We start from the raw sequence: 26,685 nt of genomic DNA on the forward strand, positions 1-26,685 counted from the left end.
AGAAGTAATGACCTTTCATGACAAATTCAACAGAACCAATGCTCTTGCAGAATCGTCCTGAAGAAATCATGATGAAGAAATTCTAGAAGTGTTTGCATACTAAAAAATGTTTAATATAGTTCACATATGAAATAATATATTTCACATATGAAATAAAGCTAAAGAACATTTGTTTAGGTTGCAACAGGTCAAAGTCAGTAAAGTCTGTCATAATTTTGAGTGCATTGATACTGGCAATTATTTTATTACTTTCATCGGTCGTGGTGAAAGGAAAATAAAAATGTAAAACTGTTTTCGGTAACACTTTAGAATAGGTAACACTTATTCACTATTAACTACAACTTATTAGCATGCATATTATTAGAATATTGGCCATTTATTAGTACCAATTAAGCATATATTAATGGCTTATTCTACATTACCTTTTTCTACATCCCTAATCCCACCCACTACCTAAACCTAACAACTTCCTTACTAACTATTAATAAGCAGCAATTTAGTAATTTATTGAGGGAAATGTCGTAGTTAATAGTGAATAAGTGTTACTTATTCTAAAGTATTACCCTGTTTTCTTTTACATGATAAATGCTTATTTGGTTTCTGATTTAATATGTGTCATATATTTATACACCAATTTGATACACCAATTCAAGATAATTTGCTTAACTGTGTATTCATTTATATGGTGTTACATTTCATTACATTAACAAATACAACCAGAGTAAAGCAGATTACTCTACTCTGTTTTTTTTGGAGAATTCTTGTAAATAAATAAATTAATAAATAAAAAATAAATGAATACATAAAAATATAAACAAATAAATAAAATCGTAAGTTTATGTACAATAGTACATTATATACATGTTTATTTTTCATATATACAATGTTTTGTGTTGTACAGCAACAGAAAGATCAGTATTACGTCATTAAGATCAGGATTAGAGTCAGTTTTCTACCATTCAAAAAAGACTTGTGAATTTTGTCAAAACAAGCTCAACTGCCACTCTACACAAGAAACGAAAAGCACAAGTCTCTGGTTCATTTTCAGTGACAGACACAATGAAAAAAGTGGCAAATCGGTGATAGTTCTAGCAGCAGCGAAATGATGAGGAAGATGTGCTTTTACACCTGAAACCCTGCCACCTGCATGTGTACAGCTCTTAGTAGCAGTTAAATTGTAAACATTAATATATTGCATGTAGGCCTTTACATTCTGCCCCTGCATTTACACACATACACACACACACTCAACAAGAGCCTACCTTTCAGAAGCGCCAATCAGGCTTTAAAACCTGTTGATATGAGTGCAGTAATAATTCCAAAATGAATGTCCAAAAAAAAAAAAAAATTAATTTCTCTACTTGTTGCTGCTTAGTTCATTTTCAGATTCCCTGTCTGTGAATGTAACAGATTGAAAATTTAAAAGAAAAAATGCATAAATATTTACATACATATTTTAAAAAGAGAGTGCAACACTTCTCAGTTCACAAACCTGTGGTTGTTTTCTGCAGCTGAAATACCTGCTCATCAGGTTGTGTTCTCCAGGTCACACTATATGTTCCTTTACTTTCCACCATAGTCCTTATCTGTGAAATTTAGTGAAATCATATTAAGAAAACACTCAAACCAGAGTGATTACACTTATTGAGCAAACTTTTTGTCACTCCACTTCATCAAAAGATTTAAACTTTATTATTTATTTTTTGCAAACATTGTTGGATAAAAGTTAACATAAGCCTTACCTTGTTCAGAAGGTCATTCTTGACAGCTGGGTCATTGACATCGACTCCAATCTTGGTCTTCACCATAATCCTCACCACAACTCGTTTCACAATATCTGTGAAATGAAATGTTGACAAGGAAAAATGACTTGTCATAATGGCATCTAGTCATGGCATTTGTCAGGAAAACTGTTATGTGAATGACATAATTCACAAGTTGATCTTACAGTGGCAAGAAACTCCAGCATGAAGCCCATTCAAACAACTGCTCACACCCCATCCGGTAAAAGGACAATCCCGTACTGTCAACTCATTTCCTGTACAGGCCAGTTGATCCATCCATATTTGCCCTGAAGTTCCCAAGTATGCAACTGGTATTCCATAGTCTCCACAGCCTAGCTCTTGACAGAACACTGAAGCATCTGCTACATCCCAACCAGTGTAACACACTGCGCCCCATTGCTCTTTATACCGAATCTGAACTCTGCCATCACACTCACTGGAACCACCGACCAGCTTCACTGCTGTTGAAAGAGTTTTAAGGAGTTCTATTTAGCATAAAGCTATTTTCTTTAATACTAAACACACACATTTAATAAATGCAATAATAATAATAATAAAAATTTGTATAAGGTATGTAGTTTTTTCTCTGTTACTCCAGCATCATCAATTTTGAATTTGCAAACATTCAAATTTGTTCTAGTTTTGGCTAAACAAAACATTATTGACTTCAAAGAATAGTTTAACAAAAATGTAAATTCTGCTAGTTGAGCTATGTCTCGAATGCGATGAAATTTACAGTAAGATTCTGCTGGTTAACATTATTTAATGCATTAACAAATATAAATTCAAATGACCAATAATTTTTTAAGACACTTTAAAGAGTTAATAAAAATAAATAAATAAATAAATAAAGGTTTCAAAGGGGAGTTTCATAATTTTTCTATGATTCCATAGAAAATGTTTTTATCGGTTTCCAAAAGAACCTTTCATTTTTCTCAGTATGAAGACTGTTTTAATAATCTAAAGAACGCTTTTCAGCTATGAAGAATCTTTTGTGGGATGAGAAGGTTGCATGGATGTTCAAATTTCTTCATGGAACTACCAATAGCAAATCAAAGCATCAAAGTTTCTAACAAATCTTTTTAGTCCTGCTGTTGGAAAATATTATTTTATGTTTTACATAAAAAACAACAGCATATGGTTTGTAATGGCATGAATAATAAGAATTGACAATTTTATAAGATTTTTAAACTTACTGTGACAGGTGACTCCAGCGTCTTGTAAATGTCCACAGCTCTGTATTCCCCATTTTGTAGATGTGCAGTTCACCAGTGAAACCTCACTCCCAGTACACTGTGCATTATCTATCCATATCGATCCTACTCCTGGTCCGAAATAAGCAGCAGTCTTTGGCTCAATCACACTGCCACAATCCAGTTCTTTACACGCGACTTCAGCGTCTGTTAGATCCCAGCCATTATCACACACTGTTCCCCACTGATTATTATAAAGAGCCTCCACTCTTCCAGAACAAGAGTTAATGCCATTCACCAACCTAATTAAGCCTAACATAAAAGAAAAACAGACAGAAAGAGATTAGAAAAGTTTGGTTCTATTCAGAATATGCAATATTCATGTAGCTTTCATCCACCTTCACAGATGACTCCAGCGTCTTCACCATGCACACAGTTATGTATTCCCCATCCAGACATCCCACAGTTCATCAGTGAAGACTCGGTGCCAGTGCAATTTACATCATCCATCCATATTTCTCCAGTTCCTTCTCCAAAATACGCAACACTCTTTGCCGCTGTGACATTCCCACAGCCAATCTCTCTACACACCACTGCAGCATCGGACAGATCCCAGTCATCATCACACACTGTTCCCCACTGACCGTTATAGAAAACCTCCACTCGTCCAGAACACAAGCCGAAACCATTTATCAACCTTAGAAAAGCTTCGACTGGAGGTCCATTTCCAAAATCTGTATGAATTATAAAACATGTCATGGATGAACATAATGTCTAAATTCAAGAGTATCTTTATTATATAGAAATATAGAGAGTAATATCTACATGCTTCTTCATACCCAGCATTAGAATGAGCCACAAATAATTAAACATTGTGTCCTGAAAGAAATACATAATTATTTGACCTTTACTTAGGTAAAAAAAAAACTTAAATGTAAGTTTTGACACTGTTTACACAGTATCTAATAAAACACATAATGATTTATTATTAGATTTCACTGACCTGTTAATATGCCAGTCCCTTCAGAAGTGTCTCCGTGATGGCGTGAGATCAATTTAAGGAGGTTTCCAGGTGATTTTATTTAGCTGTAGATTTGCCGTCTTGACTCCTCCCTTCAGATTTCCTTGAAAGACAAAGATCAACGTCAGAAATAAAACTCTTACTATCAAGCAGAATCTTTCAGAATGCAAAGCTATTAAATGCTCAGAAAGTGCTTGATTAAGTTGATAGACACAAAACCAGAAATTAATTTCTCATTTTCAGTACATTGCAAAAAATATTCGGAATATTAAAACAACATTCTATGTTTTCGCAAAACAAAAATCGAGTGCTGTGAATTATAAAATATGGGAATGCTCCCACAGACCATATGTGACCCTGGACCACAAAACCAGTCTTAGGTCGCTGGGGTATATTTGTAGCAATAGCCAAAAATACATGGTATGGGTCAAAATTATTGATTTTTTTTTTATGTCAAAAATCATTAGGAAATTAAGTAAAGATCATGTTACATTAAGATTTTTTGTAAAATTCCTACTGTAAACCTATCAAAATGTAATTTTTTATTAGTAATATGCATTGTTAAGAACTTAATTTGGACAACTTTAAAGGTGATTTTCTCAGTATTTTGATTTTTTTGCACCCTCAGATTCCAGATTTTCAAATAGATGTATCTCGGCCAAATATTGTCAAGTCAAGTCAAGTCACCTTTATTTATATAGCGCTTGTAACAATACAGATTGTTACAAGCGCTATTGTCCTATCCTAACAAACCATACATCAATAGAAAGCTTATTTATTGAGCTTTCATATGATGTATATATCTCAGTTTTGTCAAATTTAACCTTATGACTGGTTTTGTGGTCCAGGGTCACATATACTCATATAGCTGTGTAGAGGAGATGTTTCAGTATTCAATTATTAATATATATTGATGAAATCACTTTGAGTTGGCCAGTTTCATAAAACTCCCTTTACGAATTTGCAAAGACATGCAAAGTACATGGAAACAATACATCCACATACACAAACGCATAAAACTCTAGATTTGTTTATGTTTACATGGACACACTGGTCAACCCATCATACTAGTGAGGTCCTTATGCACAAGACAGTATTGAATTGAAATTTTCCATAGCTTTAGCTCATACATATTATTCATATTTGGGGTGTGGAAAATTTCAGTTTAACACTTTGTTATCCAAATATGTATATCTGGCGAACAACACAATCATACAACAAGTCATCAAGCTCAGATATTATGATCAAACAGTGATAAAGTGGAGACAAGCTTGTTGTCAGGAACCTCCAGCAAGGTTATATTTCATCCTTGTAAACAAATGACATTCTGCAGAATTTCCCTTAAGAGGATTAGAAGGGGAAGTTTGCATATTGTTCAGGTTGAAATAGTAATTTGATTACGTGCAGCACTGTAGAATCCAGCACAACATGTTTGAATTCTTACATCTGTTTTGTTTATCAAATGTTGGTGTCAGTGTCATTTACATGTCAGATAAATGCACATCTATATATATATTCACATGTCTATGAATCAGTTTGGATAGTGTTTTGGTTGTATAGTAGTCACGGATGAACAAAAGGAAAACAGTCTGAATAACTGTCACTTGTCCACTGTTTAAATAGACTACCTTAACCATATAAGAAGAAATCAAAGAGGAGCATCTAGCCAGGTATTACCCTAAAAACATTAGCATATACAAATAATGAGAGTATTTTCTAAAGTATTTTTGCTCAATTGAGATTAGGGTTGTTTCAAATATGATTTATTTACTATTTCACACTTGCATTTTAAACTACACGAGTGAATATATACATTTTGTCTTGACAAACTTTTTAATTTACTTTTAATAATATTGTTTGTCTCTACATTAACATTCGATACTTGTTTTTTTTTTTTCATTTTAAATGCTTACTGCCAAGACACTGCATTGCATGATACAGTAGTTGTATTATTAAAGTATTCCTTCTTTTATTCATGATTGCTAATAATAAAACCACATTGATTTGCTTTAAAATATACTTCGTAAATAAGATGCTATTTGATGCTGTTTGAAAATTCGAAACCAAGGAGTTTTTCATATCTAATATCATATGAAATATATTTGCAGCCAACATGTTGTGGTCCATGCAACTCTTTCTGCTTCTGGGTAAGGAGACAGATGTACTGACACAAAACTTTTTTGTATATCTGTACCAATTATTATTATTGTACCAATAATATCTTCTGAATTAATGGCTCATATAAACACTGATGTGCATCTGTGATACTCTAACATGCACAGGCTCCATAACTGTCACTAGTGGAATCAGATTAGTAAATGGAGACTCTTGTTCTGGACGAGTAGAGGTTCTTTATAACGGAACATGGGGAACGGTGTGTGATGATGGCTGGGATCTAACAGATGCTGCAGTTGTGTGTAGAGAGATTGGCTGTGGCAATGCGATCGAGGCAAAGAGTGCTGCTTATTTTGGACAAGGATCAGGAAGGATATGGATGGATGACGTACGATGTACTGGGAATGAATTTTCACTGAAAAACTGTTCTTCAAATGGATGGGGAATACAAGACTGTAACCATCAAGAAGATGCTGGAGTCATTTGCCAGTGTGAGTGAAAATATTTAAAGAACTTAAATACTGTATTAATATATAAATGAAATAGATTTTACATTTTGTGTGTATAATAGCTGTCAGGTTGGTGAATGGCGCCAACTCTTGTTCTGGAAGAGTGGAGGTTCTTCATAATGAAACATGGGGAACAGTGTGTGATGATGGCTGGGATCTAACAGATGCGGCAGTGGTTTGTAGAGAACTGGGATGTGGGAATGTGATTGAAGCAAAGAGTGAAGCTTTTTTTGGACAAGGATCAGGACCAGTATGGATGGCTGATGTAAACTGTGCTGGCACAGAGTCCTCTTTGAAGAACTGTAGGACAAGTGGAATAAATGACTGTAGACATTTTGAAGATGCTGGAGTCATTTGCAGCTGTGAGTCAACAATTCTTTGTCTTTTTCTTTTCAGAAGAAATCGTGAATATTAAGAAAACAACTTGTGTCTTTCTATTATTTGTGTGACAACAGCTGTCAGGTTGGTGAATGGCAATGATACATGTTCTGGACGAGTGGAGGTTCTTTATAATGGAAAATGGGGAACAGTGTGTGATGATGGCTGGGATCTATCAGATGCTGCAGTGGTGTGTAGAGAGTCGGGTTGTGGAGATGCTATAGAGGCAAAAAGTGGTGCTTATTTCGGCCAGGGATCAGGACCGATATGGGTGGATGATATACAATGTGCTGGGATTGAATCTACACTGAATAGCTGCTCATCAAATGGATGGGGAACGCACAACTGTAGCCATCAGCAAGATGCTGGAGTCATCTGTAAACGTGAGTCAAATGATTTGCTTTCCTTGAGCAACTACCAAATTTGAACTGTCAGCACATTTACACAGTTAAGGAGTGGCAACAGATCAGCATAGTTTCAGTTGGAACCACACACAAATGCAACAACTATTCTATAAAATCTAATAATTCTAATAAAATTCTTAATTTGGCAAATCAAAATGTATAAGAAAACACTGTGCATGAAATGAATTCAAAAATGAATAGAAACATAATTACTGCTGCTGCATCTATAATGTAATGTGCAAAAATATATTAGGAAAACTCCCTATTATACTGTTGAACAAGTCCTTTAAAAATCTTTCTTTCTTTCTTTCTTTTTTTTCAGAAATCAGGAAAAAAACAGTTGTGAGGCTTGAATTTAAAGTTGATCCAAAAACTGACTTAAATAATGAAAGCAAACAAATGGAGATTTTGGAAAATGTGAGCGAATAATAACGCTATAATAAAGACGAACAACTTATCTCACACTGTAGTTGTGACACAACTCTTATTATTTTTACAGATAAGGGAGAAATTGAACGATTCGGGAACTTTTACCCTGCGATGGAGGACACAATCTAACGGAGAAGTGTTTCAGTTAGCAAAAGTTAGCAAAAAGAATAAAAATCCTCCAGTTTGCAAGAAATGTGTATAAACCCTTTGTTTACTGCTATGGATTAATATGTGACAGTATACACATTGATGCATAAATTATAGCTTGTGAAATATATTTCATATATATTTCTACCATTAATTGTAGCAAGTGACTAATTTCAATACACAATAATGTATATACATTATCATTAAAATATGATTATAAGTATTTATAGAAGTGACAACTGCATTTTTCAACCTAATTTACCTGAAAAAATTCAGAACATCTACCACTTCCAGCCCTTAAAAACCTGATGTGACATGACATGTTTGACAATGACTTTTCTAAGCTACACCTACAAAGGACCTCATTTTAATGATACTGGTGCCACCTACTGGACAGGTAGCAGGTACAGCAAGTACTAATAACATGGAAAATATTTAATTGGTGTTAATTAAATGCAATTACTTGTTTTTCATTTAATGATGAATTTCACTCTTCACAGTGCACTGTAAAATATATTTGCTTACAAATAACTAAATATAATTTAAAAAAAACACTCAATTATACAATTGTCTGCAGTATTTAGTGGATTTTTTTTAACGAACAACTGTTCTTTATTTATCTATTATTCAGTTTTGAATTTGCATACATCTAATTTTGGACAAAACTTTATTGACTAGTAGAAGAATAGTTCACCAAGTGCAGTGGTAACATTTTACAGTAATCTCAGTAGTTAATGCATTGATAAATATAAATTAAAATGAGAAATACTTTTCTTTTTTTTTTCTTTTTTCTTTTTTACAGATTTATTAATCTTTAGTATAAAAACAAATACAACACGCAACTGTTACATCCCAGCACACGTCACACGTTATTATGCTTGAGAAATATTGAATTGGAATTTTCCATCGCTTTAACTTATACCTATGAAATACAATAAAAAAAAGTTCCTTCACATTTTGTGTATAAAAGTTTGGTTAACAACACATTCATACAGCAAGTCAAAAAGCTCAGATATTTATGATCAAAAACAGTTTGTTGTCAGTAACTTCCGATAAGCTCACTTTATGTCCCTGTAAACAAATTACATTCTGCAGAATTTCCCTTAAGAGGATTAGAACGAGAAGTTTGCTTATTGTTCAGGTTGAAATAGTAATTTGATTACGTTCAGCACAAAATAATCCAGCAAAACTTTGTTGAATTCCAACATGTTTTGTTGATCAAATGTGGATTTTAGTGTTATTTACTTGGCAGATATAAATGCAAACCTGTGTGTAAAATCACATTTATATGAATCAGTTTGGATGGTGTTCAGGCTGGATATCGGCTGTGTTCAGGGATGAGCAAGAAGAAAGCAGTCTGTATAACTGTCACACGTCCACTGTTTAAATAGACTACCTTAATCCTATAAGAAGACGTCAAAGACAATCATCTAGCCAGGTACACTCTACAAAACTTGCTTTAAGGTTCTTTAAAAGGTTCTTCACAGCAATGCCATTGAAGAACCATTTTTGGTTCCACAACGAACTTTTTCAAGAACCATCTCTAACCCTTTTAGAATCTGAAGACTCTTTTTTCACCACAAAGAACCTTTTGTGGAACAGAAAGGCTCTTCAGATGTTAAAGGTTCTTTATGGAACCATTTAAACAAAAAATGTTCTTCCATGGCATCGTGAAGCACCTTTATTTTTAAGAGTGTATTACCCTAAAAACATTAGCATATACATGTAATGAATGTTTTCTTGTATTTTTGTTCCATTGAGATTATGGGGGTAACTAAAAACTTGTTGATCTGTTACTGTACCAATAATATATTTTAAATATAAAAATTGTGCATCTGTGATGCTTTAACATGTATAGGCTCCATAACTGTCACTAGCGGAAGTGAAAGCATAGACTCTTGTTTCAAACGAGTGGAGGTTCTTTATAATAGCATATGGGAAACAGTGTGTGATTATGACTGGGATCTATCAGATGCTGAAGTGGTGTGCTTTGGAGGTTGTGGATATGCTATAGAAGCAAAAGTGCTTCTTATTTTTGTCACACTGCAAAAAAATGCTTTTCTAGCTTAGTTTTTTTGTCTTGTTTCCAGCCCAAATATCTAAAAATTCTTAAATCAAGAAGGATTTTTTAGACAAGTAAAAATTATTGTCTTGTTTTCAGAAAAAAAAGGTCAAAATTAAGTAATTTAATTTTACTTAATAACAAAAGTAAATAATCTGCCAATGGGGTAAGAAAATAATCTCGTTTTCTGTTTGATTTTTTTGCTTACCCCATTGGCAGATTATTTTGCTTGTTCTAAGCAAAAACTCACTTAATTTTGACTTGTTTTTTCTGAAAACAAGAAAATAATTTTTACTTGTCTAGAAAATCCTTCTTGATTTAAATTTTTTTTTAGATATTTTGGCTGGAAACAAGATAAAAAATCTAAGATAGAAAAGCATTTTTTGCAGTGCAGGGATCAGGACTGATATGGATGGATGATGTACAATGTGCTGGAAATGAATGTGCAATGAATAACTGTTCATCAAATGGATGGGACATACAAGACTGTAACCAACAACAAGGTGCTGGAGTCATCTGTAAACATAAGTTTAAGATTTGTCTTCCTGAGCAACTACCAAATATTAACTTTCAGCACATTTACACAATAGACCGTAATTTTAGCTGGAATGCATTACATGCTTAAGTTTAATGCTGATCCTAAAATTGACTTAAATAATGAAATAAAAAGACAAAAAGGTCACAAAGGAACAACTGATCAAATGATCAGTCTCACATCCTGTTATATTACAATTGCTATTTAATATTTCATTTATTTTTGCTTATTATTCTCACAGATAAGGGTGAAATTGAAAGATCTTTTACCCTGCTATGGAGAACACAATCTAATAGAGAAATGTTTTAGAATGTTATTATAACTTTAGAAAGTTATATTTTATCTTCTGGATCGTGAAAAATACGTAAAGCCTTTGTTTACTGCTATATATATCATAGCTTTTACAAGTAAATCTGAACCTGCCATTAAATTTATAAAGTGACTGATTTCAGTACACATCATTTAAAGATGATTATATTTATTTTATAGGAGTGACAGCTGCATTTTACAACCAAATAAACCTGAAAGACTTCGATGGTGACAACATTTACATTTATAGTGGTACGCATTTACAAAATTATTTACAAAAAATGATTTTAAATATGAATGTGCAACATGAACCTGTTTGTCCTGTTTGCAAACAGGCGTTTACATATAGTCTGATATACAACTGACATTTCAAAGTTTTAGTTAAAGTTAAAATATTTCCTGAATAAATAATCAAAAAAAATGAAGGTTTGTAATCATTTTGAGTACACTGATCATCTGTGAAATAAAAATAAAAATGTAAAACTGTGGTTTTCTTTACATGTTAAATGTTTATTCGATTTCTGATATCTATACACCAACCTCCTAAAATAAGTGAGATAATTTGTCTATGTATTAATTTATATGCTGTTACATTTATTTTATATATATATATATTAGCTTATTCTGATAATAAATAGGATTAGAGTCTGTATTCTGCCTTTTCTGTCGTTCAAAGAAAACTTGTAAATATAACAGGTTTATAATTAAAATCAATAATACATAAATATTTACACATACAGTATTTTAAAAAAGATACTCCGTTGATGCCGCTCTAAGTTAGGGGCAGCACTATTATAAATAAAAATTCATTTATATTTAGAATAACTAATGAGATGATAACTTGTTGATATGAATGCAATAATAATTTCAATGAATGCCCAAAAGAAAAAGAAAAAACTAAAAAAAAAGCTCTCTCCTTCTTGCCGCCCTGCTGCCTACTTCCCCTTTTGGCATGTCTCAGTCCTGGCTGTGAATATAACAGGTTAAAAATTAAAATAAAAAATGCATAAATATTTACATATATATTTAAAAAAAAGAGTCCAATCTCAGTTTACAAACCTGTGGTTATTCTCTCCTGGTGAAATATTTGCTTATCAGGCTGTATTCTCCAGTTCACTTTACGTCCAAACACGTTCTTTATCTTTGAAATTCAGTGAAATTTTAGTGAGAAAACACCCAAGCCAGTTGATTACATTTACTGAGCACACTTTTTGACATTTGACTTTATCAAAAGTTTTAAATAATCTATTTTCATTGCAAAGACTGTTTTATAAAAGTTAACATGAGCCTTACCTTGTCCAGAAGGTTATTCTTGATATCAGGGTCATTGACATTGACTCCAATCTTGGTCTTCAACATAATCCTCACTACAACTTTTCTCACATGTTCTGTTAAGTAAAACATTGACAAGCAAGAATGATTTGTCATAATGGCATCCTGGCATTGCATTTGTCAGGAAAACTGGGATGTGAATGACACAATTCTTAGCCCTCCTCTTGAGTTTAAAAATCGGTGTTAGGGGTTTCCATGCAATCTGGCAAAAATACACTACGAAAATACTAATACACATCTATTTTGAACTAAGACTAAAAATATAATATATAAATATAATTATATATTTGTAGCAATAGCCAAAAATACATTGTATGGGTCAAAATTATTGATTTTTCTGTTATGCCCAAAATCATTAGGATATTAAGTAAAGATCATGTTCAGTGAAGATATGTTGTAAATTTCCTATTGTAAATATATTGATTATAGTTTGATTAGTAATATGCATTGCTAAGAACTTCATTTGGACAACTTTAAAGGCAATTTTCTCAATATTTAGATTTTTTTGCATCCTCAGATTCTAATCCTAACAAACCATACATCAATGGAAAGTTAATTTGTTCAGCTTTCAGGTGATGTATAAATCTCAATTTTGAAAAATTGACCCTTATGACTTTTTATGGTTTTGTGGTCCAGGGTCATATTGTGTTCCCCCTCAGTCGAGTCACCAATCAGCGTCAGGGGTTTGGTGTTGTGGACTTTCGCTCCGCCTCCCTCACATCCCAGCACCAGTAGGAAAGTCCACAACACCAAACCCCTGACGCTGATTGGTTGGACCACTGTTTGTTTATGTGTGGAAAGGTTGGTAGTGCCGATTGTTTTTTTGGCATATCTCGGACCCTAGGCTGACCAGAGAGACGCGTTTTTTTCACAGACAATTTATGGGGCAGGCAGCGAGCGGATCGTGAAGAAAGGTCAGCTGAAATTGACACTTTATGTTTTAGGCTAGAAATCGCTGATACAACCTTTAAGGTGCAAATAACTACAAACATAAAAAGCATGTAACATTTTTTTTCACTTGTGTACTTCGTGTCAAGAGTTTTTATTGCTGTTTGTACTTATTCTTCCTTTCTGTTATGGTTTTCTCTCATAATGTTTCTCACACTTCTGGAAAAGTCTAGTAATTAAGAACCTAAAAAAACAACCAAAATCAAATTTGGATAGTTTTTCTGTGAAACTCTAATAGGCTGTAAAACTTAAATAAAACACAAATTTCTCATGCATTTCATATTTTAGTGTCTGACGAGTTAAAAAAAAAAGATTTATGTTTTATTACCTGTTCAGTGATTTTCAGTGTTGATTTTTGACAAATTGCATGAAAACCAATAAGAGTCAGTGGGTGAGTCTATATGACCCCAACACAAAAGTTTCCAAAATACATTTATGTGTCAAAACTTTGCATGCACATTCATGACCCTAAATGAAAAATATTAACCAATTTTCAAGAAAGAAATAATTTAACCAGTATTTCAAACAGCAAAATCAAGTGTGGGTCAAACTGACCCCAACACAAAAAGAGGGTAAAGCTATAGATCATTTGAGAAGCTCACATATAATTTAATCTTACTTTGGCAAAAAGCTCCTGCATGAAGCCCATTCAAACAACTGCTCACTCCCCATCCGGTAAAAGGACAGTCCCGTACTGTCAACTCATTTCCCGTACAGGCCAGTTGATCCATCCATATTTGCCCTGAAGGTCCCAAGTATGACTTTGGCTCTTTAATTTCTCCACAATCCAGCTCTTGACACAGCACTGTAGCATCTGCTTGATCCCAACCAGTGTAACACACTGCACCCCATCGATCTTTATACTGAATCTGAACTCTGCCATCACACTCACTGGAACCACCAACCAGCTTCAAAGCTGTTGAAAGAGTTTATCATCAAAACATTTGCACTCTTCAAGACCCACCTGTGCCCATCTGGTGTTTAAAAGTGAGACCAGACAAAACCTCTATTTTCTAAGAATGAGAGTTTCAAAGGCTCTATATAAAACCATCAATGCCAATAAAAAAACTTTCTTTTTAAGGAGGGAACTGCTCACTGTTACTTCATGTTAACTGAGGATCAATAAATAATATTAACAGACACAAATTTTAACTGTAATAATGTAGTAAAAGCCAGAATGAAGATATTTTTCATTGTTAGTTACTAATGCACTTTCTGTCATTTTGTGTTATCAATAATCGCTTTGGATGAAATCACCTGCACCATTTTTGGTCTTCTGATCTTGAACTGTGGTTGGAAAAGTTTCATTTAAATTTTACATAAAAAGAAACACATATGATTTGGAGTGATATAAGTAAATTAGCAATAACAGCATTTACATTTCTTTTAAAACTCTTTCAATACAACATGCAAAATGCTTCCAAGACTTTTTTAACTCACTGTGACAGGTGACTCCAGCGTCTTTTAAATGGTCACAACTCTGTATTCCCCATTTTGTAGATGTGCAGTTTACCAGTGAAACCTCACTCCCAGTACACTGTGCATCAACTATCCATACTGGTCCTACTCCTGGTCCAAAATAAGCAGCACTCTTCACCTCAATCACTTTCCCACAATTCAGTTCTTTACACACGACTGCAGCATCTGTTAGATCCCAGCCATTATCACACACTGTTCCCCACTGACCATCATGACGAACCTCCACTCGTCCAGAACAAGAGTTCGGGCCATCCACCAACCTAACATAGGCTAAAATAAAAAAACAACAGAGAGTAATAGATTAGAAAAGTTTGGTTCTATTCCAGGGGCGGGGTGGGGCACTAAAATCCACCGGGAAAATTCTGACCGCACCGGCCCGCCACCCCCTCCCCCCTTTTAATATAATACTAAATCTTTTTTTTTTTTTTTTTTAATCTGGATGAAAAAAAAAAACACAAAACAATTTAGCGCTTCGGAATTTTTACCGATATAGCTGATGGAAATGTCTTATCGATAAAATTTCTCATGTGTCGACATAATCTTTTTCCGTTTAACTTTAGCGCATAAATTCTAAATCCATATTTCAAATGTTGCAAAAATCTGTTTGGAAACACTTTTTTGTAGAGAAAAGGGGCTTTGCTATGTTGGCAAGTTAAAATTTATTAATTTTGTTCTGAAGATCTTGTTTTACGTGGATATTGGAATGATAAGTACAACATTTTAAATTAACTTGTTGGCTTGTTAGCTTTTTATATTTTTGTTCTTCTTGTGTTATGAGTATTGTTCCATTAAATGTAAAGGGTTTGTTCTGAAATAAAAGGGGGAAAATAGCATTTATTTATTTTATTTATTTATTTACTATTTATATAAATAGTTTTTCAATATGTTTGGCTGACTGTATTTTATTATGACAATGAAGCTTCATTGTCGAGTTAGTAATGCTTAACTGCGCGCAGGAGGCACCTACACGATCATTTGTTTCTATTTTCCCCCTTGTAAAAGTGGAAACAACTTACAATAGCCTACTCCTTCGTTTGTGGTCATATAAGAGTAAGACATTGTTCCAAACTATTCTAAATATTTATTTTATTAATGCACATTCACAATAAAAAAAACAGTGTGCTTTTGTAAAAAGGAAACACACAGGATGCCTCAAGAGCGCATCAGAAAAATGAAACTAAATTCTGCATAGGTTGATATAGGCTGCTAATTTTTTTCACATTTTTTTCTTTTGTTTTGTTAATTCATAATTTATTTGGAAATTATTTTATTTTATTTATTTTATATATAGCTGTATAATGTTTTCCTCCGTGCATGACCATGTGAATCCTCACACTCGTTGTTTATGCTGCTTTTTGCGTGTATAAAATTAATCCATGGAAAACAAATGTAGGTATTTTTAATGGGTCACAGCTGCGTATTAATTAAAATTTCCTTTAATTGTAATTTAACAATCTTGTAAGTTAACGGTTAAAAATGTCTTAACGACCGTCGGTTGTCAGGAGAAATAAAATAACCGAAATGAACATTCCCATTTCTAAATAAAAGTTCATTAGAAAAATGATAATAATACAACTGCTCCTGTTTATGATTATTGTTGATGATCAAGTAAATAGTCTATAACAAAGTACAAAAAAAAAAAAAAACTCATGACACTTGTTAATAAAAATTTAATATTAGGTTTTGTTTCAAACGGATAAAGAACAGTCTACTAGCCTATATAATTTACGCAATATAGGTGAAATTATGTATGGAAACAGCTCAAGGGCAGTTTTTTTTTGCGATACACCAAAACTTATGCGACAGTTCGTTTTTTTAGGGATGAGGTCATTACGCACACCATTTTATCGGTAAAAGGCCGGTTGATCGCCTATAGGGAGGGCCGGCACTGATAGAGAGTGAGCCACTGATATAAATATTGGTTGGACGTTTAGGGGGGAGTATGTGGGAGTATTTGGCCGCTATTCGCGGCAAATTTACTAACGTCAATGATTCTAATAAGCTCAGGCTGGTCGCGTTCGCCTCGGCGCCCGCTCAATTTGTGATCCGCTGTGTAAATCCTTCGGCCGGCTGACCGGGAAAAGTCCCGGTCTTCCCGATTGCCACTCCGCCCCTGTTCTATTCAGTATATGGAATATTTAGCTTTCATCCACCTTCACAGATGACTCCAGCGTCTTCACCATGCACACAGTTATGTATTCCCCATCCAGACATCCTACAGTCCATCAGTGAAGACTCAGTGCCAGTGCAAATTACATCGTCCATCCATATTTTTCCTGTTCCTTGTCCAAAATAAGCAACGCTCTTTGCCTCAATCACATTCCCACATCCAATCTCTCTACACACCACTGCAGCATCGGACAGATCCCAGCCATCATCACACACTGTTCCCCATGTTTCATTATAAAAAACCTCCACTCGTCCAGAACAAGAGTTGGGACCATTGATCAGCCTCAGAATAGCTTCGACTGGAGGTCCATTTCCGAAATCTGTATCAATTATAAAACATGTTATGGGTACATACTTCAATAACATACTTCATTCTTTAAAAATAAAAAATGATTTGTGATATAGAAATATAGAGATGCTTTTCCATACCCAATATGAGAATGAGCCACAAGACATTTAACATTGTGCTCTGAAAGAAACACAGAATTATTAATTTGACTGTTTGAAAAAAAAAAAAAACTTCAAAAAAACGATCTAAAAGCATTTTCTGTGGGACAAAATGTCTGCATGTTTATTTTTTCAGCCTTATTTTACTGTGTTTGGATACTACTGAAGTGCATGTTACTTTGGAGGAGTTACATTTTAAGTCATTTTCATTATTCAGTAACTAGACATGTTGAAAAAGGAAAGTGCAAAGAGTTAATAAGCACTAAATCAACTACACCAGAAATAATTACAGATATTGTTAGTATTGATAAAATACATTTGCAATTTAACAAAAATGATTATTAGATTTCTATTGACCTGTTAATATGGCAGTCCTTTCAGAAGCGTCTTTGTCTCTGTGACGGCTTGAGATCAAGTTAAGGAGGTTTCAGGGGATTTTATTTAGATATAGGATCAGCTGACGTCTTGGCTCCTCCCTTCAGATTTCCATAAAAGACAATGATCAACATAAGAAATAAAGCTCTTACTATCAAACAGTCCATATTTCAGAATGCAAACCAATTAAATGCTCAGAAAGTGCTTGATTAAGTTGACAGCCATGAAACCAGGAATGCATTTCTCATCTGCAGTGCATTGCTGGATGCACCACTGGATATGCATTCATGACGTGATTCGATTTCAATGCAAATCCATTCAAATGTTAATTGGGAATGCTCTAATAGACAATATACTCATATAGCTTAGTTAAGTAGAGATCTGTCAGTATTCAAATATCAAAATATATTGATGGCATCCCTTTGAGTGGACCGGTTTTATGAAACTCCCTAGACAAATTTGCAAAGACATGTAAAATACATGGAAAAAAGCTAAACATTCACAAATGCAAGAGCTCTAGATTTGTTTGTATTTACATGGACACAGTGGTCAACCCACCATACCAGTGAGGTTCTTATGCACGAGAGTATTGAATTGGAATTTTCCATAGCTGTAACAAATACCTATGAAATGCAATAAAAACAGTTCCTTCACATTTCGAGTATCAAAAAAATTTCTATATAAATTTGTTTAACAACGCATTCACACAGCAAGTCAAAAAGCTCACATATTTCTGATCAAACTGTGATAAAGTATAGCTCATAAGCCAATAAGCTCATATTTTACCCCTGTAAACAAATTACATTCTCCAGAATTTCCCTTAGAATGGGATGTTTTGCATATTTTTCAGGTTGAAATAGTAATTTGATTATGTGCAGCACAGTTGAATTCAGCAATTTGAATTTCAACAAATTTTGTTTATCAAATGTGGATTTCAGTGCCTTTTACTTGGTAGATAAAAATGCACACCTCTGTGTGAATTCACATTTATATGTATCAGTTTGGATGGTGTTCAGGCTGAATAGTGGATGAGCAAGAGGACAGCTGTCTGAATAACTGTCACACAACTACCTTAGTCCTATAAGAAGTTGTCGTCAAAGACAAACATCTAGCCAGGTATTCTGTTTTCCTATGGACTTTTGCATGATGTGTATTTGTTCACTTGAGATTACAGGGGTTATGCTACAAATGTTATTTATTTCAAATTTAAACTACTCAAAACTTTCTGGCTAGACATTTTCAAGTCAAGTCATAAGTCTTGACAAACTTTTAAAGATAGTTTTAATAATAACGCTTGTTTCTATACACTGAGAGTCCATACTTGTAATGTTTTTGTGTCATAATAAATGCTTACTTAGCATATGAAATTCAACAATAGATTTAACTAAACATTGCAATTTGTGAAACATTATTATCCAATTGTTCAACACATTGTCACACCCCTGGACAATTTAGTTGGTTTCAGCCATCATCTCCCCCCACTGCTGTGTGTATTTTGGTTCATCCCTCATTGTCTGCACCTGTGTTTGTAATCAGTCTGTGTATTTAAGGTGTGTGTTTCTCCTCAATCCTTGTTGGTCTTTAACGTTACCACTCTGTGTACCTGTGACTGCCTGTTGCCTGTTGGATTTATTAAATACTGTTCATTTTACTACGTCGTTGTTTGTGTGTTCCTGTCTGAATCGTGACACACAGGCTGGGGAGCTACACACATAAAGAGCAGTGGGCTGGGCAAAACCAATATCTTTGCAAGATTTTTAAATCTTTGGTTTGAGCCAGTTTTGTTAAATTGCCGGGTGTTATGCTTGAACTTCGGGCAGATAGTCCGAATCTTATAATCTTTCTTCTGGACAGGAGAAAGAACACTTCCCCAACACTTACTCCTGGTCTGCACAGTTGTAGGTTTATCCTCATTAAAAAAAAAAAAAAAAGGTCAAGAAGTGGCTGAAACAACCATTGTCATATTTTAGTATCCTTCTCTTTTTTCCGAATCAAGGAAAAAAAGTGGTAAGGCCTGGGTTTAATGTTGACTCAAACCTAAATAATGAACGAAAAACGGTGAATATATGTTGCAAATGTTGCAAAAGTGGAGCGCATGATAAAAGGTCAAAGAGGAACAACTGATCTCACATTGTACTGTAACTGACACTGTTATTTAGAACAATATAATATTTAGAATATTATTTTTTGCTTATTATTTTTACAGATAAGGGAGAAATTGAGAGAGCTTTTACCCCTAGGATGGAGGACACAATCTATTGGAGAAGTGTTTTAGAAAGTAAAGAAAAATAATAAATATCTTCCAGTTAAGATATTTAGAATATTTATTTAATTTAGTGCTCACTCTATAATGCATCTGCATAAATTAATGTTTATAAATGAAAAATTCAGGTGGTGACCACATTTACATTTATTCTGTATAATGGTGTTCATTCAAATAAAAATAAACAAATAATTCAAAGATGAATATGTAACATGAACTTGTTTGTCCTGTTTGCTGTTTATATATAGTCTGATATAAATCTAAGATTTCAAAGCTTTAGGGAAAACATTTTTTGCATAAATGCACAAGCACAGGGAAGTCATATAACAATCCCGGCTTTCTTCACTTCATTGTGAGACAAAATAACACTATGACTATTGAAAGATAAAAAATGCAGTTAACGTGCAATGAAAGATTTTACAAAAACAACAAAAGATTTACATAGAGGATTTAATTTCTGCATACTGCCTACTGAAATTACTTTTCAACAAAACCTTTTTTTGTTTCTTCTCTTCTTATTGCGGTCTCTAATGAAAAAAAAAAGTTTTGTTTAATTCACCTACAGCTAGTATGAAAATGACTTTGGGCCAGTCGTGGTCTAATGGTTAGAGAGTTGGACTCGAGAGTCACAGGTTTGAGTCCCAGTACTGAATGACCAGTGCTCTCCTCCACCTTCAATGCCACAACTGAGGTGAGACACTTAAGCAAGGCACCGAACCCCCAACAAGCTTCCACAAAATGATGTTTCACTAACAAAGTTCGGGAGGAGCGCGTCAGATACTTAGCGTAAACATCACAAGAGGAACCCACTCAAGCCAATCACTGCCATAAGTACAAATACAGCCGACCCACCTCTATTCACCCGACGGTTCATCAGTATCCCTCCACCACCCCGACTCCGCACTCCGAGTTCTCGCTACTCCCATGGGGGGTTCTCTGGGCTCGGGACGCTCCCGAGCTCGGAGCCTTTTCTCCGGACAGCACGCCAATCACGCAATACCATACTCCGGCTCAGTGATTCTCAACTCCAGTCCTCGGGGGCCCACTGCTCTGCACATTTTGTATGTTTCTGAATCTGACACACTCAGTTAAGTTCATGGATCTTTCTCCTAACGAGCTGATTATCTGAATCAGGTGTGTTAAATGAAGGAGACATACAAAATGTGCAGAGCAGTGGGCCTCGAGGACTGGAGTTGAGAATCACTGCTCCGGCTAATTATATGTAAGCATGAACTCGTGAACAGAGGCTCATTGTTCAATCTCATGGTTTCCTGGTAAACAAATGAGGGACACATCCAGCCTTTGTATGCAGCCAAGCACATGCAAAATCCAAAGTAAAATTTTGTTTCCAAATATAGTATCTATTTAAAATAATGTGATGCGCATGACATAAATGGGAATTTGTCATGTGCACAGCACTTTTCTACAGACAGATGAAGAAGAGAACCATTTAGCAGGTATTAGCATTAAAATTATATTAATATTATTATAATATCATAATGTATATTTGATTACAACATGACTAAATACAGATTTAGATTTGTCTTACAGTAGATGTGTAGAATTTTTACAGTTACTTCAGTTAGTCTATACTGTAAAAAATGCTTTGAAAACTTAAGGCTAAATACACTTTGATATTAATATTTATTGAGAAAGCAGTGTAGAAAATAAGACAAAGCAATGAACATTTTGTGTGAGGATTCAACATGAATGACATTGTCATATTCAATATATTTTAGCGCTATGCTGTGGTTCATGCAACTCCTTCTGCTTCTGGGTAAGACCGTTATGCTATACACTGAAACAAATGGTCACAAATTGGTATATTTTCAGCACGATAAAAGCAATAAATGTCTCAGAACTATTAATAAAATTAAATAATAATCAGCATATTTTACTCTATTGCATGTATAGGTTTTACAAATGCCACTAGTACAGTTAAAATCAGACTGGTGAATGGTGTCAACTCTTGTTCTGGACGAGTAGAGGTTCTTTATAATGAAATATGGGGAACGGTGTGTGATGATGGCTGGGATCTGTCAGATGCTGCAGTTGTGTGTAGAGAGATGGGATGTGGGAATGTGATCGCAGCAAAGAGTGCTGCTTATTTTGGGCAAGGATCAGGAGGACTAATATGGAGAGTAAATTGTGATGGCACTGAGTCCACACTGAAAAACTGTTGGACATCTGGATTGGGAAATCATTATTGTGGACATCATGAGGATGCTGGAGTCATCTGCAACTGTAAGTGTTTTAATATTGCCTTTTTAAAGAATGTACCAAGAGATCAAAATACAATTTACTATTTCTGTTTTTATATTATTTTTGTTTGTAATAGCTGTCAAGTTGGTGAATGGCATCAACTCTTGTTCTGGACGAGTTGAGGTACTTTACAATGGAACATGGGGAACAGTGTGTGATGATAACTGGGATCTAAAAGATGCGGCAGTAGTTTGTAGAGAAATAGGTTGCGGGAATGTGACTGAGGTGAAGAGTGCTGCTTATGTTGGGAAAGGGTCAGGACAGATATGGATGGATGATGTACAATGTGTTGGAAATGAATCTACATTGAATATCTGTTTATCAAATGGATGGGGAATCAACAACTGTAGCCATCAACAAGATGTTGGAGTCATCTGCCAATGTGAGTGAAATTTTTCAAATACATTTTATGTTGTTTTAAAACAAATGACATTAAACTGAAATTTTGTTGTCATATTGTGTGGATAATAGCTGTCAGGTTGGTTAATGGAGACAACAAGTGTTCTGGACGAGTGGAGGTTATTTATGGTGGTCAGTGGGGAACGGTGTGTGATGATGGCTGGGATCTATCAGATGCTGCAGTGGTGTGTAGAGAGATGGGATGTGGGAATGTGATTGAGGCAAAGAGTGCTGCTTATTTTGGACGAGGATCAGGACCGATATGGATAGATAATGTAGAATGTATTGGCACTGAGTCCTCACTGAAGAACTGTAGGCGTGGATGGGGAATACATGACTGTGGACATCATGAAGACGCTGGAGTCATCTGTAACAGTGAGTCATCTGTAAAGGTGGATGGCCATGTAAATATTGACTATACTGAACAGAACAAATCTTTTCTAATCCTTTACTCTTTTTTTATGTTAGGCTTTATTAGGTTGGTAAATGGCCCTAACTCTTGTTCTGGAAGAGTAGAGGTTCTTCATAATGGAATATGGGGAACAGTGTGTGATAATGGTTGGGATCTATCAGATGCTGCTGTGGTGTGTAGAGAGATAGGTTGTGGGGATGTAATAGAGGCAAAGAGTGCCGCTTATTTTGGCCAAGGATCAGGACCAGCATGGATGGACAATGTACAATGTGCTGGGAATGAATCTGCGCTGAGTAACTGTTTAAGAGGGCAGGAAACACACATCACTAACCATCAACAGGATGCTGGAGTCATCTGCCAATGTAAGTCAAAATATTAAAATATAATAATATTTTATGTTGTTTTAAAACAAATGACATAGAACTGAAATTCTGTTGTCATATTTTGTGGATAATAGCTGTCAGGTTGGTTAATGGAGGCAACAAGTGTTCTGGACGAGTGGAGGTTATTTATGGTGGTCAGTGGGGAACAGTGTGTGATGATGGCTGGGATCTATCAGATGCTGCAGTGGTGTGTAGAGAGATGGGATGTGGGAATGTGATTGAGGCAAAGAGTGCTGCTTATTTTGGACAAGGATCAGGACCGATATGGATAGATAATGTAAAATGTATTGGCACTGAGTCCTCACTGAAGAACTGTAGGCGTGGATGGGGAATACATGACTGTGGACATCATGAAGACGCTGGAGTCATCTGTAACAGTGAGTCATCTGTAAAGGTGGATGGCCATGTAAATATTGACTATACTGAACAGAACAAATCTTTTCTAATCCTTTACTCTTTTTTTATGTTAGGCTTTATTAGGTTGGTAAATGGCCCTGACTCTTGTTCTGGAAGAGTAGAGGTTCTTCATAATGGAATATGGGGAACAGTGTGTGATAATGGTTGGGATCTATCAGATGCTGCTGTGGTGTGTAGAGAGATAGGTTGTGGGGATGTAATAGAGGCAAAGAGTGCCGCTTATTTTGGCCAAGGATCAGGACCAGCATGGATGGACAATGTACAATGTGCTGGGAATGAATCTGCGCTGAGTAACTGTTTAAGAGAACAGGAAACACACATCACTAACCATCAACAGGATGCTGGAGTCATCTGCCAATGTAAGTCAAAATATTAAAATATAATAATATTTTATGTTGTTTTAAAACAAATGACATAGAACTGAAATTCTGTTGTCATATTTTGTGAATTATAGCTGTCAGGTTGGTTAATGGAGGCAACAAGTGTTCTGGACGAGTGGAGGTTATTTATGGTGGTCAGTGGGGAACAGTGTGTGATGATGGCTGGGATCTATCAGATGCTGCAGTGGTGTGTAGAGAGATGGGATGTGGCAATGTGACAAAGAGGTTTGCTTATTTTGGACAAGGATCAGGACCAATATGGATGGATGACATAAACTGCAATGGCACAGAGTCCTCACTGATGAACTGTAGGACACGTGGATGGGGAATACATGACTGTAGACATTATGAGGATGCTGGAGTCATCTGCACCTGTGAGTCAAAAACATCCATAGAACTAGAAGTATATTTAATATTGTGCGCTTTCTTTTCAAAGCAATGACAGATATAAATAAGAAAGCATGAATCAAAGAGATTTTTATTCTTTCATGATATATGTTATCATTTCTTTTTGTAATAAAATATATATTACGTTATATAAATATATTGGAGATTAAAATGTGTGGTGGAAAAGGAGTGCTTTTTTGGAAATGCTCAGGACCAATATGGATGAATAATGTAAATTGTTATGGGAATGAGCAAACTCTAAAGAGATGTAGATCACCAGGATGGGACGTACAGAACTGTAGTCATTATAAAGATGCTAAAATCATCTGCCAGTGTGAGTCAAATACATAAATAAAAATGAAACCACTTACACTGCCATCCAGAATATTATTAGTCCTTGTTTATACATTTGACTAAAGTGATTTTCATAATTTTTGCTTTTGTATTGTCTACAGCTGCAGCTGCTGCTGCTGCCCAGACCAGTTCTCAAAGAAACAGCCATTGTACGTCAAAATTTACAATGTGCAAACCTTATTCATTCAATATCTTTACCAAACCTGAGAAGTGTGTATTAAACTAAGCAGTATAGAAACAAATATTTTCATAACTGTAATTAGCAAAGAATAGAACATTCATATATCCTTATCAAACTTGTTATAATCATAGTAAAATAACAGAAATTTTGCTAAATGTCTATTTCAGACAACTATACCTATATCAAAGATTCAAAAAGCTGGATTGATGCACTAGGATATTGCCAAACGCACCACCGGACACTGGCGCACATTTTAAATGCCACGGCACACAAGTACATAACAGAAATGCTGCAGGATGAAGAAATCACTGATGGAGTATGGATCGGGCTTGAACGGAGTATGCTCTTTGCTTGTTCGCCCTGGCTGTGGACCGGTGGGCCGTATGTGGAGTATGCGTCGTGGCATCAAAAGTTCCCAAAGGACAGAGGGAGCATGTTTTGTGGAAAACTTCTTAAGGAAGAAAAGGACATGTTCAGATGGATGGATGCTTGCTGCTATGAGCACCTGCCTTTCATCTGTCAGGTCAGTTTCTGGTCCTACATGAAATTGGCTTTTTGACTGTAGACACTCTCATGGTTTTTTAATGTTCAGTGTCAAGTCTGCAAATGCCTGCATGGAGTCTAAAATTGTTATCTTTTATCATGTCTTATCAGGGATGAAACACTAGATGGAGCTGTGTCCTAGTTTGGAATCGGTTTCTGATGATCACAGAAGTCAAGATGCCATGATAAAAATGTTTTGCTTTGTTTCTAAAACAAGTTACAGGAATAAGCAGTCCTGTTTGGTTGTTTATTCTTGTGACAGATACTGTTATTTGCATTACAAAATAATTTCTCTTTTTTATATCAGCTCATAAATCATCTTTCTTCTTTGGAGTGTACAGCTGAAAGTTGCCTATATATGAAAAATATCTTTATAATACAATAATTACATATATAATAATGTCTTTTTCCACTCTTAAAAATAAAGGTTCTTTATTGGCATCGATGGTTCCATGAAGATCCTTGAACATCCATGGAAAACTTTTAAATGCAGAAAAGGTTCTTTAGATTTTTTAAATGTTCTTTAAAAAATTCTTTTAAGAACTGTTTACTGAAAGCCTCTTTAGGGAACCAAAAATGGTTCTTCTACGGCATCACTGCAAAAACATCCTTTTGGAACCTTTATTTTTAAAAGTGTATTTTACAGTTTCTATTAAGATGTTCAATATGGCTAATGATAAATAAATGCTATTTCTGTGTGTCTATAAATGGTTTGAAGTTTATTTTTAACGACTAATGTTCTTGTTCTGTTTTTTAAATTCACTTTTCTATTATATCCAACTTTAAAAAATATATATTTTAGTATCATGCATAATTTATAACTAGTAATTACTCAAATAATATTCATGAAATGTGTCTTGATAAATTAGTGTAATTTGCTGCATTTGCTGTTTTAATACATTTTGCATTATATTAATTTTCATAATTAATATTGTTTAATATTTTCATAAAATTTTCATTCAATGTTTTTCAGCCTGTTTATATTGAGATGACTAATAAACAATGCTAGTAAACATTGGGTAGTTTGCTTTTTGTATCGTTTTCTTCGTTAGGATTCATCTTTAAAAT

General features: G+C 34.6%; 2 pseudogenes; one reads left to right on the forward strand and one right to left on the reverse strand.

The window, feature by feature from the left end:
- Positions 1-1,372: 1,372 nt before the first annotated feature.
- LOC141333470 (scavenger receptor cysteine-rich domain-containing protein DMBT1-like) lies at positions 1,373-3,850 on the reverse strand (annotated as a pseudogene).
- Positions 3,851-6,144: 2,294 nt separating this feature from the next.
- LOC141333473 (scavenger receptor cysteine-rich domain-containing protein DMBT1-like) lies at positions 6,145-25,734 on the forward strand (annotated as a pseudogene).
- Positions 25,735-26,685: the final 951 nt, after the last annotated feature.

This window comes from Garra rufa, chromosome 4, assembly GCF_049309525.1.
Source record: "Garra rufa chromosome 4, GarRuf1.0, whole genome shotgun sequence".
In the NCBI taxonomy this organism is placed as follows: domain Eukaryota; kingdom Metazoa; phylum Chordata; class Actinopteri; order Cypriniformes; family Cyprinidae; genus Garra; species Garra rufa.